General features: G+C 36.7%; 1 pseudogene; it reads left to right on the top strand.

Moving 5' to 3' along the window:
* The first annotated feature begins 12,274 nt into the window (after positions 1-12,274).
* Positions 12,275-13,047, top strand: LOC139044094 (myelin-associated neurite-outgrowth inhibitor-like; annotated as a pseudogene).
* The last annotated feature ends 5,671 nt before the right edge of the window (positions 13,048-18,718 follow it).

Raw genomic sequence — 18,718 nt, 5'->3', positions numbered from 1 at the left:
CATTAGTTTTAACATTGATTATCTGTGGTTTGCCATGTTTCATGTCACATCATTTTTAAATGGAGCACATATAGGAGAGTTCGCCAGCCAAGGGGAAGCAGGCCTGTCATAAGGAGTCACATACAGTTCACGCCTCCCTCTGTTTCCTTCACTTGTCCTCTGTGGTGTTTTCACACCCTTCAAGAGAAGGCTGAGCAGTTGCTGTGTACAATTCATTTTTTCATGGAAGAGGGGCACAGCCAATTACTTCTTGAACCAGGAGGGCCACATTTGTATGGAAAAGGGAGAGCCCTCCACTAAGTCCCTGGGGGATGGGAGGGAAGGGGTCTGGCAAGGGGTGGCCCAGATGATTGTGCAGGTGGATATGGTTGCCGACTGAATACTCTGCTTATAGCGAGCTTGAACCAGACTGGAACAGCTGGCTTGCAAAGATCCAACAACAGGAACATCCCCCCACCTATGTATCACCTTTCTCCCCCACTTCCCATTATGCCTTAGCCAGATTATAAGGAAGACCGAGTTGCAGTCTGCAGAATGGACTTTGAAGCAGTGTCTCCTGCTTGTTATCATACTATCTTTGTCCTGTGATGTGAGAGCGGCCAGGACAACCAGATGTTAAGCTGCTACGTGTGGTCAGAGAGCCTGTGTGGGGGGTTAGGGTCTGCCTTCTCCACTGTCTCTGGTTGGGTGTGTTTCTGAGACTAGTTTTTAAGTTGATTATGGGAGAGAAGCTTATATAAGATGCTTACCACCCTGCTTTCACCCTCCCCTCAAAACTTGAGGGAACCTTTTGTTCTTCAGAGAAGCTTTGAGGAAGAGTGAAACAAGACCATAGACAAGATTTGGATTTGGAGCTGTGCTGGAGTATACACTGAATAGTTTCCAGGTTTGTGGTGACTTCTCCTTCCTTAGCATAGGAAAGAACTTGTCTAGTGTCCCGTCATATTTGGGGCCGTTATCACCAGCTTCCCCTGGTGAGCGATCAGAGAGACCTTCTCCTTATGACCCAGACATTCCCAGCTCTGAACTGTTTCTACAGTAGGCCCCAAAGCAGCAAATTGTCGACATTGCATAATTTCTGCATTCCGCAGTTTCCCTGTCTGCACGTCTACCTTGTACTGGGGGCTGTGATCTTTTCCAACTTCTCAAAGGATACTTTCCTTGGTGTAAGTCCATTCAGCTGCTATAACAAGAATTCACAGACTGGGTGGCTTAAAAAACAAAAATTTATTTCTCACAGTTTTGGGTGCTAAAACTACAAGATCAGGTCTTGCAGATCTGATGTCTGGTGAGGGTTCATCGATGACCATAGTCTTGTTGTGTCCTCACATGGTGGAAGGGGTAAGGGAGCTTTCTGGCATCTCGTTTACAACAACATTAATCCCTTTTAAGAGTTGCCTCCTTATGACATAATCATCTACAAAAGTATTATATTGGCAGCTAGGATTTCAACATATTCATTTGAGGGGATACAGATATTCAGTCCATAGCACTTAGTTCAACAAAAGGGCTCAGATTTGGGCAGAATCTCCACACGTGAATGGAGTACATTAGCAGGTATTCATACATGCATGCATGATCTCCCCTCTTTTTGCCACAAAAATAATTTTATCTGTGGCATTTTCCTTTAATAGGCTTCATTTTTTCCCAGGATGGAAGAAGTGTCACTCTAAACCTAAAGAAGGAACTTCCACCACAGAGTGAACCTCATACGGCAGTATGCCAGAGTGTGACCAGTGAGAAGAGGGGCATGAATGAGCCCAAACTGCCAAGTTGAATTAAAATCCCTACAGAGAAGACTGGTTCAGAAGTCGGGGCTTAGTAACACAACTGGACTCCATTTCCCGTCTCACCCCCTCCCCACCACCATCTCTTTTTCAGGTCATGGTGTCCGTCCCAGGTAGGCCGAGTGATGTTTATGATGGGCTTCATGGTGCCGGCAGAGAGCTGAAGATGAGGAGGTTTTCCCTCAATATTTAAGTGCATATTAACATAATTATTGCAATCAGCAGCAATAACAACTAAGACAACATATTCAAAGTCAAAACACAAAAGACATATCAGAAGAAAATATAGACAACATACGTGATGGAAAAAGGATTGGTATAAAGAACAAGCCTTTTAAAACTCCAAAAAATTCAATAGGAAAAGATGAATACCTAAATAAATAGGAAAAGAGAAATGGATACCAACATGCAATTCACAGAAGAGGAAGATCAAAATGTTACCAGACATTTTAAAAGCATGTCAAGCTCACTAGAGGTCAAGGTGATGCAAATTGAACAAACGAGGGATTCAAGTATGCCCACACATTACTTTGGCAACAATTAAAATTCTAACACTGCTGGAGTTTGTGTAAATTGGAGAGAACTATTTTGGGGAAAAATGTGCCTCAAGACTTGATACCCTGTGTACTAGATTCGACTTTTTAGTTTAATACAAGGAATAGTGCAAAACGTGCAATGGAATATTCTATAAAATTGATAATCACAAACAGAGCAGCATTAATGAACCTAAACGAAGAACACAGACTTGAAGTTGAGTATTAAAATCAAAATATAAAAGAATACTTTATTGCCATGACATTTATAAGACATCTCCAAATATGAAACTAAGCAGCATACAGTTTTAGCAGGATATCTTGTAATCTGTATTGATATTCTAGGTGATGATAAGCAAAAAGAACCATATTGGAGGCTAACAATGGGGTTACTTTGGAGTATTATTTTAACTTTGGGTTTATGCTTTTATTCTTCTGGATATATTATCAAAAGTGAAATTGCTGAATTATAATGTAGTTCTATTTTTAATTTTTGAGACTCCTCCATACTGTTTTTCACAGCGACTGTACCAATTTACAATCTCACTAACAGGGCACAGGCATTCCTTTTTCTCCACATCCAGGTCAGTATCTCTTAACTGTTGTCTTTTTGACCATGGTCATTCTAACAGGCATGAGATAATATCTCCTTGTGATTTTCCTTTGCATTTTCCTAATAACAAGTGAGGTTCAGCATATTTTTATGTACGTTGGCCTTTCGTATATCTTGGGACAAATGTTTATTCAGATCCCTTGCCCACTTTTTAATTTCGTTGTTTGTTGCCACTGAGTTGTATGAGTTTTTATGTTTTGGATATTAATGCTTTATCAGATACATGGTTTGCAAATATTTTTTCCAATTCCAAGTGTTGTCTTTTCACTTGGTTGATGGTTTCTTTTGCCATGCAAAAGCTTTTTTGTTTGATGCAGTCCCACTTGTTTATTTTTTATTTTGTTCCTGTGCTTTATGCGTCAAAAAAATCCATATACAAAAGTTTATTGCAAGATCCGTGTCAAGGAGCTTTATTCCTAAGTTTTCTTCTAGGAATCTCCTTGTTTCAGGTCCTACATTTAAGCCTAATCCATTTCAAGTTAATTTTTGCAAGTGGTGTAAGACATGACCTCAGTTCCATTCTTTTAAATGTGAATATGCAATCATCCCAGCACCATTGATTGAGGAGACTGTCTTTTCACCATGGAGCATTCTCAACTCCCTTGTCAGATATTAGTTGACCACACAAGCTTGGGTGTATTCTGGGCTCTCAAAGCTCTTCTACTCATCTGTTTTTATGCCAGTATTGTAATATTTTGGTGACGATAGCTTTATACTATATCTTGAAATCTGGAACTGAGATTCTTCCAGCTTTGTTCTTCTTTCTCAGAATTTCTTTGGCTATTTGGGGTCTTTGGTCATTCCATGTAAACTTTAGGAGTATTATTTCTATTTCTGTAAAAATCGCCATTAGAAACTTGATAGTGATTCCACTGAATCTATAGATAGCTTTTGATACTATTGACATTTTAACAATATTAATTCTTCAGATTCATGAACACAGAATACTTTTCCACTTGCATTCTTTGATTTCCTTCATCAATGTTTTGTAGTTTTCAGCAGAGATCTTTCACCTCCTTAGTTAAATTTGTTCTTGAGTATTTTATTGTTTTTGATGCTATTGTGAATTGGATCAATGTCTTTGTTTCTTTTTCAGAAATTTTACTGTTTGTGTAAGAAATGCTACTGATTTTTGTATATTAACTTTGTATCCTATAACTTTACTCAATGTATTGATTAGATTTAACAGATTTTTGGTTGGATCTTTAAAATATTCTCCATATAAAATCATGTCATCTGCTACTAGGAACAATTTTATTTCATTCTTTCCAATTCTGATAATTTTTGTGTCTTCTTCTTGCCTGATTGCTCTAGCTAGGATTTCCAGTACTCTGTTGAATAGGAGTGGTGAGAGTGAGCACTCTGGTCCTGTTTCTAATCTTAGAGAAAAATCTTTCACCCTTTTGCTATTGAGTATGATGTTAGCTGTGGACTTGTCATATATGGCCTTTAATATGTTGAGATATGTTCCATGTTTAAATTGTTGAGTTTTTATTATGAATGGATGCTAAATTTTGTCAAATGCTTTTTCTGTGTCTATTGAGATGATTACAGGATTCTTTTCTTTCATTCTATTAATGTGATGCACCACATTGATTGATTTGCATATGTTGAAACGCTCTTGCATCCCAGCGGTAAACCCAACTTTAACACGGTGAATGATCTTTTTAATGCGCTGCTGGATTCAGTTTACTAGTATTGTATTGATAATTCGTGCATCGATATTCATCAAGGATATTGGCTTGTAATTTTCTTTTCTAGTAATATCTATTTCTGGTTTTGGTATCAGGTTAATGTTGACCTTGTAAAATGAGTTTGAGAGTGTTTACTTCTCTTCAGTTTTGGGGAAGAATTTGAGAAGGACTTTTTTAAAGTTTGGTACCATTCACCAGTGAAACTATCTGATCCTGGGCTTTTCTTTGCTGGGAGATTTTTGATTACTGGTTCAATGTCCTCACTAGTAATTGGTTTATTCATATTTTTTAATTCTTCCTGATTTGTTCTTGGTAAGTTGTATGTTTCTAAGAATTTTTTTTTATTTCTTCTAGGTTGTCCAGTTTGTTGACATATAGATATTCATAGTAGCCTGTTTTGATCCTTTGAATGTCTGTGGTATCAGTTGTAACGTCTTCTCTTTTAATTCTGATTTTCATTATCTGAGTCTTTTTTTTCTTGGTGAATCTAGGCTAACTCCTTTCTAATGTATAATTTTCTTGATTTGGGTTCTTTCTCTTTTCTCCTTGGTTAATCTAGCTAAGAGCTTGTTTATCTTTTTAAAGAATCAACTCAGTTTGGCTAATCTTTTGTATTGTTTTTCTGTCCTCTTTAATTTATTTCTGCTCTAATCTTTATGATTTTCTTTTTTTCTGCTAACTTTGGGCTCAATTTGTTCTTTTTCTTGTTCCTAAAGATGTAGAATTAGGTCATTTATTTGGGATCTTTCTTGCTTCTTAATGTAGGGGCTCATTGCTTTGAAGTTCCCTCTTAGAACTCTTTTTGCTGCTTCCCATAAATTCTGGTATGTTGTGTTTCCATTTTCATTTGTCTCAAGAAACTTTTCTTATTTCCTCTTTGATTTCTTTTTTGATCCATTGGTTCTTCAGGATAATGTTATCTAATTTCCATGGGATTTTGGATTTTCCAGTTTTCCTCTTGTTTTGATTGCTGGTTTCTTGCCATTGTGGTCAGAGAAGATAGTTGGATGATTGCAATCTTCCTAAATTTACTATGACTTATTTTGTGGCCTAACATATGATATGTTGAAAAATATTTCACATGAGCTTGAGAAAATGTGTATTCTGCTGTTGCTGGACAGAATGTTCATTATATGTTTGTTAGGTCCATTTGATCTATACTGTTGCTCAAATTTACTGTTTTCTTATTGATTCTGTCTGAATGATCCATCTGCTGTTGAGAATGTGGTATTAGAGTCCCCAATAATTATTGTATTGCTATTTCTTTCTCTTTTTAGGTCTGTTAGTTTTTGTTTTATATATTTAGCTACTCAGATCTTGGGTGCATAAATATTTACAATTGTTCTATCTTCTTGATGTGTTGATCCCTTTATCATTATGTAATAATCTTATCTCTTTTGATCATGTTTAGTTTAAAGTCTATTTTGTCTGTGATAAGTATAGCTACCACTTCTTTTTTTGTTTAACTTTTGCTGAAATGTCTTTTCTCATCCCTTCACTCTCAGCCTATGTGTGTCCTTAAAATTATGATGAGTGTTTTGTAGGCAGCATATCACTGGGTCTTGTTTTTATCCATTCACCCTTTCTTTATCTTTTGATTGAAGAGTTTAATTTGATTAAATTTTAAGTAATTATATATAGGTAGGACTTACTATTGCTATTTTATTAATTGTTCTCTGGCTGTTTTATATATCCATTGTTCCTTGTTTCTCTTCCTTTTCCTGCTGTCCTTTTTTTGTGTTTTCAGGTTTTTGGTAACTGTATGCTTTGACTTTTTATCATGTTCTTTTGAAGAATTACTATGAGATTTTTCTTTGTGATTACCATGAGGCTTACATAAAATACCTTAAACTTATAACATCCTGTTTTGAACTGTTAACAATTTAACATCAATATATTTTACATTCTTTATATTTTGGTTTCTTCTCCTCCTCAAATTTTAGATTTTTGCTGCTACAATTGAAATTTTTTTAGTATTGTGTAACTAATGACAGATTATTGAATTTTTGGTTATTTTTGCCACGTTGACTTTTTTACCTTGTAAACTAGAGTTGTGAGTTATACACCACCATTACCATATTGCAGATTTAACTATGGCTATACATTTACCATTACCAGGGAGATTTGTGCTACTTTTTTGAGTTTTAATGATTTTTTTCTTTTGAGGAATATTACCCGTGAGCTAACTACTGCCAATCTTCCTCTTTTTGCTGAGGAAGACTGGCCCTGAGCTAACATCCATACCTATCTTCCTCTACTTTATATGTGGGACGCCTGCCACAGCACGGCTTGACAAGCAATGTATAGGTCCGCAACTGGGATCCTATCTGGCAAACCGCAAGCCGCTGAAGCAGAACATGTGAACTTAACTGCAGCACCACTGGGCTGGCCCCTAGTAGTTGCATTTTTAATTTTTTAAGGAAACTTCATAGTGTTTCCCATAACGGCTGATCAATTACATCCCCAGCAACAGTCTTCAAGTGGTCACGTTTCTCTAGATCTTCACCAAAATGATGTATTTGGACTTTTTGATAGTAGCCATCTTAGCAGATTTGAGGTGATGTCTAATTGTGGTTTGGACTTTCATTTTCCCTATGATTGGTGAAATTGAGCATCTTTTCACATGTCTGTTCGCCTTTTGTGTATCTTCCTTGGAAAAATGTCTATTTATGTCTTTTGAGTGTTTTTTAATCAGGTTATTTATTTATTTACTTAACTTTTGAGTTGTATGAGCTTCTTATATATTTTGGATAGTAATCTCTTATGGTATATATGGTTCACAAATATTTTCTCTCATTCAATAGATTACTTTTTTATTTGTTGATTGTTTCTTTTGCCATGCAGAAACTTTTCACTTTGATGTAGTTCCATTTGTTTATATTTTTCTGTTTTTGCTTATACTTTTGTGTCGAAACCACAAGGTCATGGCCAAGAACAATGTCAAGGAGTTTTTCTCTGTTTTCATCTAAGAGTTGTTAGCTTCAAGTCTTACTTGTAAGTCTTTAATCCATTTTGAGTTGATTTTTGTACATGGTATAATATGGAGTCTAATTTCATTCTTTTACATGCAGATATTGTGTTTTCTCAACATCATTTATTGAAGTGACAATCCCTTCCCCACTGTGTATTCTTAGTGCCTTTTTCTTTTTAAAGATTGGCACCTGAGCTGACATCTGTGGCCAATCTTCTTTTTCTTCTCCCCAAAGCCCCCAGTACATAGTTGTGTACTCTAGTTGTAGGTCCCCTGGTTGTGCTATGTGGGCCGCCACCTCAGCATGGCCTGAGGAGTGGTGCTAGGTCTGCAACCAGGATCCGAACTGGCAGAACCCTGAGCTGGCAAAGCTTAATGACTCGGCCATGGAGCCAGCCCCTTCTTAGTGCCTTTGTAAAAATGTTAGTCAGGTTTATTTCTGTTCTCTTTTTTTCTTTTTTTAGTGTCCTACGTCTTTTTTATGCCATTACCATATGGTTTTGATTACTATATCTTTGTAACCCAGCTTGGAATCGGCTTTGTTCTTCTTGATCAAGATTGCTGTAGCTATTTGGAGTCTTATGGGTTCCATGCAAATTTTAAGATTTTTTTTCTATTTTCTTGGAAAAATGCCATCGGATGTTGATAAGCATTGCTTTGAATCTGTAGACCATTTAGGGTATAATGGACATTATAACAGCATCGATTCTTTCCATGCTTGAGCACAAGATATCTTTCAGCTTATTTGAGTCTTCTTCAGTTTCTTTTATCAATATTTCATAGTTTTCAGTGTACAGATTTTCACCTCCTTTAGTAAATTTATTCCTAAATATTTTATTCTTTTTGATGCTATTGTAAATGAGATCTTAATTTCTTTTTCAGGTAGTATATTGTTAGTGTATAGAAATGTAACTTATTTTTGCATATTAATTTTATATCCTGCAAGTTTATTGAATTCATTTATTGGTTTTAACAGTTTTTTGTGGAGTCTTTAGGGTTTACTATATGTAAGATCATGTCAACTACAAACAGAAAAAATTTTACTTCATCCTTTCTTATTCAGATGCCTCTTATTTATTTTTCTTTCCTAATTGTTTGGCTAGGATTTTAGTCCTATGTTAAGTAGAAGTGGCAAGAGTGGTGCCCTTGTCTTGTTCTTAATCTCAGAGAGAAAGTGTTCAGCTTTTTCTGTTGAGTATGATGTTAGCTGTGGGTTTGTCATGCATAGTCTCTATTATGTTGAATTGCATTCTTTCTATATCTAGTTTGAGAGGTCTTTTTTCAGTTTTATTGAGATATAACTAACATACATCACTGTATGAGTTTAAGGTGTACAGCATAAATGTTTGACTCACATATATTGAGAAGTGATTACCACAATAAATTTAGCTAGCATTCATTATCTCACACAGATACAATAAAAATACATGGAAATAAAATAATATTTTTTTCTCGTAGTGATAACTCAGAATTTACTCTCTTAACAACATTCGTATATATCACACAGCAGTGGGAACTATAGTTATCATGTTTGATCCTGAAATGATGGTAAGTGTTTTTCACATACTTTCTCTGTATCTATGGGAATGATTGTATGATTTTTATTCTTCATTTTGTTAATGTCACATTTATTGATTTCCACATATTGAAACATCCTTTCATCGCAGGGATATGTCCTACTCGATTATGGTATATGATCCTTTTAATATGCTGTTGAATTCAGTTTGCTAATTTTTGTTTGAGACTTTTTGCATGTATGTTTATCAGCAATATTAGCCTGTAATTTTCTTTTCTTCTAGCGTGCTAATCTGGCTTGGTAACAGGATAATTCTGGTCTTATAAAATGAGTTCGGAAGTGCTCCTTTCTCTTCCGTTTTTTGAAACAGTTTGAGAGGGATTGGTGTTAATTCTTCTTTAATCGTTTAGTCAGATTCACAAGTGAAGCCATCTGATCCTGGACTTTCATTTGTTGGAGGATTTTTGATTACTAATTCAATCTTATTCCTTGATATTAGTCTGTTTGGATTTTCTACTTCTTTTTATTTCTACTTTTTTGTTCAATTCATTTAAACGAGACAAAAACAAACAGCAATTTAACTATTTCTCCCATCTCCTTCCTCCCACCCCTGGCAACCACCAGTCTGGTCTCTGTATCCATGAGCTTATATCTATCTATTTATCTATCTATCTATAGTATATAGCATACATATCTAGCAGACATATTATAGAGTATATACATGGTGTATAGTACATAGTGTGTATAAATAGTGTGTGTTTGTATAGATATATTCCACATATAAGAGAGATCCTACAGTATTTGTCTTTCTCTGTCTGACTTATTGTATTTAGCATAATGTTCTCAGGGTCCAACAACATGGTCACAAATGGCAAGATTTCACTCTTTTTTATGGCTGAATAATATTACATTGTATATGTAGATATCATTTCTGTTTCCTCATGACAGTCTTGGTAGATTTTACATTTCTGGAAATTCATCCATTTCTTCCAGATCATCTAAATTGTTAGCATATAGTTGTTCATAATAATATGTAATGGGCCTTTTTATTTCTGTGGTATCATTTGTAATGTGTAATCTTTCATTTTTGATTGTATTTTTGACCCCTCTTTCTTTTTTTTCTTGATTAGTCCAGCCAAATTTTCGCCAATTTTGTTTCCCTTAAAAAAAAGAAGCATTTCTCAGTTTAATTGATCTCTTTTATTGTTTTTAGTCTCAGTTTTATTTCTACAACAAACTTAGGACTTAATTTATTCTTTTACTAGTTCTTTGGAAACTTCAAGGTTAGGTTGTTTATTTAAGGTTTTTTTTTTTTAATGCAGACATTAGCCCCTATAAAATTTCTCCTTTTAACTATTTTCATTCCATCTCAAAAGTTTAGTATGTTGAAGTGTAGTTTGAGATTTTAAAATTTATTATATAAATTTATTATACTAAACAGAATAATTTCAACTAAAGCTTGCATGGTAATAACTTTATATTAGTCAACTTTCTCTTTCACCAGTCCCCTCTTTTCTAGTGTTAAAAAATATACAAGATGTTTCCATTTCCAACATAAAAACAAATTAATTAAAAATGGTCTAAGTTTTGGGAATTGTTACATTCAATGACTTGAATGAATCTCCAGACAAGTATGCTCAGTGAAAAAAAGCCAATCCTGAAAAATTATATAGTGTATAAAACTCCTCTCATATAATATTTATGTAATATACATAAATTCATGTAATTCATGATGGAATTATAGAGTTGAGAATAAATTAATGATTTCCACGAATTAGGGGAGGGTGTGTTGGTGTGGCAGTAAATGGCAAACTGATGGACTCTCATGGTAATGAACCTGATCTCTATCTTGACCACAGTGAAGGACACTCTAACCTACATTCATAATAAACTTACATAGAACTAAACGCACACACCTACACACATACTTTCGAGAAAAGTAAAACTAGGAAAATCTGAGAAATATTGATAAATTTTATCAATGTCTCTGTGTTGGTTATAATTCTTGTTCTTTAGTTTTATAAGATGTCATCCTTGAGGAAAGATGGGTAAAAGTTACTTAGTATCTCTCTGCATTATATCTTACAATAGCATATGAATCTAAAATTACTTCTCAAAAGAAAAGAGTTTAAATTAAACAACAACAACAAATCAAGTATTTATACAAACAACATGGGTGAATCTCAAAAACATGTAGAATGACAGAATTCTTACTCAAAACTGGATGCCATAGAACTCCACTAGTATAAACTTCCAGAAAACAAACTAATCCAAGATGGTAAAAAGTCAGAACAATGTGGAAGCTTCTGGGGTTTGGGGCAAGGATTAACGGGAATGGGCGTAGGAGGAAGAAATTTTCTGCAGGATAAATTCAACACACTACGTGGGTGTATGCATTTGCCAGAATTCATTGAGTGGTACATTTAAATTTGTGTATCTGACTGTATTTAAGTAAAAATATAGCATATGTAGTTTTACATACCAATTTTTTAAATTGAAAATATAGAAATAAAATTTAAAAATAAGCAAACAACTCTAGTTAGTTAATATTATATATCTATCCTCAGATGTTCAGGGGCTAAAGTGTACCAGTGTCTGAAATTCACTTTGAAACAAATAAAATAAATAAAATGGACTAAATGGAGAAAGGCATTCATAAATATATAGATATGTGATAAATAAAAAACAGTTAAATGAAGATAGAAATATGAGCATTGACGGTATATAAGTCTTTCAACTTATTCATTTATAAAGTAATTTTCATACTCCAATGTTGGGAGAAAAACAAAAATATCAAAGAATATATAAAAACAAAAGATGTAGCAGCGTGGGCGGGTCGCGCGGGCTGCGGAGAGGCGGGCCGGGCGCGGAGCAGGGGAGAGGCCCGCGGCGGCGGCGGCGGCGGCGGCGGTGGAGACTGGCCCTGGCGGCTCGGGCCCCGCATCGGAGCAGGCCTCGCGGCGCTCCCCCGGCCGGCGCGCTGGTCAGCGAGGCCCAGGCCGCCCGCCGCGGCGCGGGGAGCGATTGTTACTTTAGCTGATGGGTGCTTATCGGACGGCCCACATGGAGAAGAGCTTCATCGCTGCAGAAAGTGCTGTTGGACAGCGCTGATCTGGACTCCTGTCTTAGCCTTGGTTGTGGATGTCATGTTCTTGAAATCATGAATCCTGTTTATAGCCCTGGTTCTTCTGGGGTTCCCTATGCAAACGCCAAAGGAATTGGTTATCCAGCTGGTTTCCCCATGGGCTACACAGCAGCGGCTCCCGCCTACTCCCCCAACATGTACCCTGGAGCGAACCCCACCTTCCAAACAGGTTACACTCCTGGCACACCTTACAAAGTGCCCTGTTCCCCCACCAGTGAGGCAGTGCCACCATACTCCTCCCCGAGCCCCTACCAGACCGCCGTGTACCCCGTGCGAAGTGCCTACCCCCAGCAGAGCCCATACGCACAGCAAGGCACATACTGCACACAACCCCTGTAGGCAGCACCTCCTCACGTCGTCCACCACACCACGGTGGTGCAGCCCAATGGCATGCCGGCGACGGTGTACCCTGCACCTATCCCTCCACCTACAGGCAACGGGGTCACCATGGGCATGGTGGCTGGGACCACTATGGCGATGTCAGCAGGTACCCTGCTGACTGCCCACTCCCCAACTCCTGTCGCCCCTCACCCAGTCACGGTGCCCACATATCAGGCCCCCGGAACACCCACCTACAGCTACGTGCCCCCTCAGTGGTGATCACCCTGCGATGTTTGAGGATGGAGCTGTGCGGTCACATAATGGAGGTTCCACAGCTGGTGCTGCAGGCCTGGCGCCTCCAGCCCGGACTTTCTTCCTAATGCTCTGACACTTAGCTAGCACTCCTGCGGCCCGCCCAGCAGGTCCCAGCGCCATGAGTCTCCAGCTGACTCTGGGTTGTTCTTACAGCAAATCCTGTTTTATGGGCTGCCTGGCAATTTTTTAGCTAACTATAGTGATAAAAAGGGAGTATTAATCTATTCAGAATCATATCTAGTTGAATGCATGTTTAAAAAAACAAACACAAAAACAAAGCTTGCTCAATCTACCTGCAGTGACTGATGCAAACCCATCATATGCAAAATCCAAAGGAATGGAAAGTGTTTTACAGCTTGTATCCCTAATGCACTGTTGTAACGTATGCAAAGTCTTAAAGTTGTGCGTGTTAAAGTGAATTTCTTCATAGAGCAAAAAAAAAACAACAACAACAAAAGATGTAAAGATTTTGAATAACTCAGTTACACAAATACACAATTTATTAAATGACTATTGATTACAACCCATAAATAAGTTAAAATAAATTGAATATTTATAAGGAAAAAATAAGAAAGAATTATGCATTTAGAAATTGAGAACAAGTCTTCTAAGTTGCTATAGGTTTAGGAAAACGTAAAAAGAAATATATCAAGAGTTACGAAAAAGAAGGAGATGCTTTTCAAACTTGTAGGATACGACTGAAGACATATCGTAGAAGGGACATAAATTGTGGCCTGGATTTAATATTTAGTCACAGAAATACATTTACCGGAATAGTAGGCAATATATCTGGGGAAATAGGAGATATCTGAGAAAAACAAACTAAAAATAAAGTAAAACAAAACAAAAGTCTTGTGCCATATAAAAAATGATTAATTTACCATAAAGTAAAATTTAAAACAAATAGTAAACAGGTTCTGGAAGTTAAGGATAAAGATTTTATAAGAAACACAAAGGGAAAAAAAGTATAAGGAAAACTGGATGAAAATGCCAGATACAAAAATTAATTGTTAAAGAATATATAACTAAAACAAAGTGCTAATTAACAGAACAGACATAACCAGTTACTGATTATTCTGCTGAATTGTCACATAGTGTAACCCTCTCAGACAACATCCAGATAAACAAATTGCTTTAACATAATAAGCATCACCAAAATAAAGTAAGTAAATACACAGGAAGAAATATTTGAAGAAATAATGAAATTTTTTTCCCAGTTGAAGCAAGATTATATTTCCCCCTCAAAATTGATATGCAATGCCAAACATAATATAGTAAAAAAAATCTACACATGGGCATATTTGTAAAGTTTAAGACCATAAAAGGTAAAGAGAAAATTCTAAACTTTCTCAAAAGAATGCCTTACAAAACAAAATAATTATGGTCTCATCTGACTTTTCCGTGACAACACTGATACAATTTTAGCCTCATTTTTGCAATAAGGAAACTAAAAGCTTCAGTTATTTTCCCAAAAATACAGCAAATGGGAGAGCCTGTCAATGTTGTCCGAATTTATTCCTAAGTAGTTGGATCCCGAGTTTCCTATACTCATCACCATATACACTTGTGTGCGCTGCTCTATATGCGTGACTTTTATTTGTCCTTCAACTAGTATCTACCCAGTTGAATGCAAGTACAATATGGCAAGCAATGTCCTCAGCACTTTGGATGCATCAGTGAAGAACAAAGACAAAAATGCTTATGGGTGCATTAGATACTAAACGTAAACATAATAAATAGGTAAATTCTATTGTATGCTAGAAGATCATCAGTGCTACAGTGAAAGGAAAAGTGGGACAAAAGTGAGGCCAATCAAGAGTGACGGGGGTGATAGTGGGGAGCTCATGCTAGGCCCCACTGAGTAGCTACCTTTGGAGCACAGACTGGAAAGAAATGAGGGAATTCACCCCATAGATTCTTGGAGAAAGAGCAGTCTAGTAAGAGGAACCTCCAAGTGCACCAGCCCTCAGGCATGACTGTGGACAGTGTGTTCTAGAATCACATGGATGCCTGTTTGGTTGGAAGGAAGAGGAGAAGGTGAGAGCAGTGAGAGATGAGGTCAGAGGGTAAGTAGGACCTACACTGGTAGGGTCCTGGAGGCCTTCATGGGGACCATGGCTTTGGCTCCAAGGTTGCTGGGAAGCTGTTGCAGGGCTTTGAGCTGGGGAGTGCCATGATCTGACTCTCACATAGGACTCGGGCTACTCTGTTGAGGGTAGGTTGCTGAGGGACATGGACTGAAGAAGGGAGATTAGGCAAACATTTCAGAAATTCGAGTGAAAGTTATGAGCAGCTCAGAGCAGAGTGGTAGCTGTGGAGGTGCTGAGACGTCACCAGATTCTGGGTGTGTTTGGAGGTAGAACCAACAGAAAAGCTGGTGGACGGGACACAGAGTGTGTGCAGTGAGAACCCTCATGGGTGACCTCAAAGCTTTGGGCTTGAGGCGCTGAAAAAAGTCACTGCCATTCAAAGTACTGAGGAAGGAGGTGCTGGGGCAGTATGGGATGGGGGATCAGGATACAGGTTTGGACTTATGATGTCGGAGATGTTTAAGAGCCATTCAAAGGGAAAGGTCACCTAGACAGGTGGATGAGTGACTGAATCAGCAAGCAAATATATATGAAATCTTTAGGAACCATCAAAACAAAGGCAAACAACCCACTAGAAAAAAAGTGTGCAAAAGGAATGAACAATAGTGTAACAGAAATTGTGGATGACCAATAAACATATCAAATACCACTGAGTATAATTAATAATTATGGAAATGAAAATGAAAGCATTAGGTAGTATTCCACACCTGCTATTTTTTTGTCAAATACTCAAGTGAGCGAACGGACCAGGTTTGGATGCTGATGTGACACACAGTGAACTCGGATGCATTGGGGGAGAAGCATAAATCTGTGCAATCACTGAAGAATAATCAGGAATTACCTGGTAAAAGTTCTACAATCATTTATTTTTGTCTTAAGTGTTCACTGTAAAACAATTTCTACTTTCATAAGGAGACTTGTCTAGATACACTCATTGAACTCTTATTTGTAATTGCAGCAAATTAGAGGAAAACACCTGAGTAGATTGTGTTTAAACAACGTAAATCTATACAGAAGTTATTATCCTTTTAAGTGATTTATAAACATCGGCACATCAGCGTATCCCAGGACAAAAGGCAGGAAAAGAAAAGACGAACACTTTCAGTGTGATTCTTTGAATATAAAGCTCAAAAGAGGCACACACGTATTTGAGGATACAAACACTTATGATAAGGTTATAAAGAAACCAAAGGATTGACTGAAACAAATTTAAAAATGTAGCTCTCTGGGAAATGTAGGAAGAGGCCACCAGGGGTTTGAATGGATTGCTGATGTATATTTCCTATATATGTGATGATCACAGGTTATTACATTTTATTTTAAATGTGTAAATATTAATAAGATGTATTCTCTGTGTGTACAATATATTTCATAATAAGAATTAAAATAATTTTAATTTTAAAAGTTTCAAAAATCAGCACAAAACCACTAAGGAGACTTCACCTTGTGGTTCTACTTCACCATATTAACGAGTACACTATTGTCATCCCACTCTCGATATACTTGCAAACACAGACCTGCTTCTGTTAAGCAAATGATCCACTCACTGCGTTCCAGAAATAACCTAAATATGGCAAGCACTCAATAACATTTGCACCAAAGTAGACCGGAAATCAGCAGTTGATTTGAACATTCACAGCAATGGGAAGTCCAATGGCTAACAAATACGGGAGGAGATGATCACTTCCATACCTAATCCATAGACAGCAATAAAATATTACTTTATTCTCACCAGAATGATGATCAACGGTTGTGGGATCCCAAACAAGCAAAAAGATGATGGAGGACGTATTACTGTAGATGCGACAAAAAAAGTGCATAAATTTGGACCAACTTGTGGAAGAATCTTAAACAATTTCTGCTCCAGACACACCCCAAAGACTAATAGTATGCATATCAAATACATGTGTATTTACACGTTTGGAGAAAAGTTTTCTGTGACGAGAAACTCTAGTTAAATATATCTGCAGATCTGAAACAGGTGAAATGTTGCAGAATGGGTGGATCTGAACTACAGGCTCTGTCACTGGGGCAGAGGGCAGCAGCTTCCCAGAGATAGAGATGAACTGGAGCAAGACCCTTTATGTGATGTCGGAGGACGTGGTGGGCTTTTGCCTTTTGCAAAGGGCTAATACATATTAATCAAACTGATATCTGTGGTTAAGCTTTTAATGGGAAGTTTTGAGGTCAGGAATTTGAGGAGAAAGGCTCAGTATTACTGCAAAGGAAATAAGACAAACTGTCTTCTGGCTGTGGACCTGCTATGTCCACAATATCTGAATGGGGAACACAACTCAAGTCATGAATCATGGGAACCAGGTTTGAGTTTGAACCCCAGACGTCTGCTGAGAGGAAGTTATAAGCTGCTAGACAGAAAGGGTAAGCACAGATGGTGGGAGACAGAATATAATGTGTAAATGAGTTTGTCTGTGTATTTGTGTGACACAGAGAGAGAGATCCAAATAGTTGAGTCTAATGTTAAAAAAAAAATAACCCCAAACTACCATAGAAATAGGAACTTGTTACAGGTTGAATTTATATTGTGGATAAGAAAAGTCTTGCAACATACACATGCACACTTGAAATTTAATGAAATAGAAGTATAACTTCTATTTTAAAAGAACAGGAAATTTTGAAACAAATCAGGAAGGATGAAAGGAGAAAAATGAATGCAAAATAAACAAAACCAGAATCTTGGAAACGTAAAATATATGCACTGAAATAAAAAATAAAATAAATGGAATGCATTCTAGAATCAACATAGCCCAATAAAAATTTAGTTTACTAGAAGACAATAATGAGATATCTGCCCAGTATGTGACAAAGAAAAGAAGGTAAGAAATATAAAAAGCTGTTATAATATGGAGAAAATGAAGAGCGCATGGAGGTAAGGGGTAATAAAAATTAGCTATGAATTTTGCACCCTTTAATAAGATACACAAAGACTAAGCGCCATACAGTATGTTAGAAAATTGTATGACTTTCCAAATCATAATTAATTATCTGAAGTATTATTAACATCTGTTATATAATGTTATAATAATGATAATTATGTTATTATTATCTTAAACATTTATTGGATCCAAATACTTTCTTTCAAATTAGCACAAGAAAAAATGGGGGTGCAGAGATTGTGGGAGGCCTCAAACATGTTTCAATCCAAACGCTGTCTTTAAGTAGCTGGGAAGGTAGAAGCCCCCGTAGAAGACGAGGAATTTAATCTTGCGCTGGTGCATTACCAGAGCAGTAGGAAGGAGAGACAGCTAACAGCACTTTTCTTATCCTAAAAGTTCTCCAAGATAATCAATAATTTTCCTTCCATGAGTGCTGAAATTGAAGTACTGACTGAAATAAGTCAATTCATCCTATCCTATGATTTTTGTATTTTTTACTGACTTGACTGAATGTTTTACCAAATTGATACCATTTGTTGGGTTTTGTTTTTGAATAGTCTAGCCTCCATTCTTGGGCTTTATGAATAAGTGAAATGTGTGTAAACTTTAAACAATCAAATACCTTCTTATGAAGTAAAAGAGTTGAATAATATGTATTTCTACATCCAATAATATACCCAAGTATATTTTTATTTCAGTGATAGTTTTGGCATAAATGCTGACATGGTCAAAATATTGAAATAAAGCTATTATGAATCTGGAGTGATGACTTCAAGATACTGAAATAAGTGGTAATGTTGGAGAAAACAGTGCATCCTTGGAATGATGAACTTATTCCA

Source organism: Equus asinus, unplaced genomic scaffold (assembly GCF_041296235.1).
Source record: "Equus asinus isolate D_3611 breed Donkey unplaced genomic scaffold, EquAss-T2T_v2 contig_589, whole genome shotgun sequence".
Lineage (NCBI taxonomy): Eukaryota > Metazoa > Chordata > Mammalia > Perissodactyla > Equidae > Equus > Equus asinus.
This window is presented reverse-complemented; position numbering and strand designations above follow the sequence as displayed.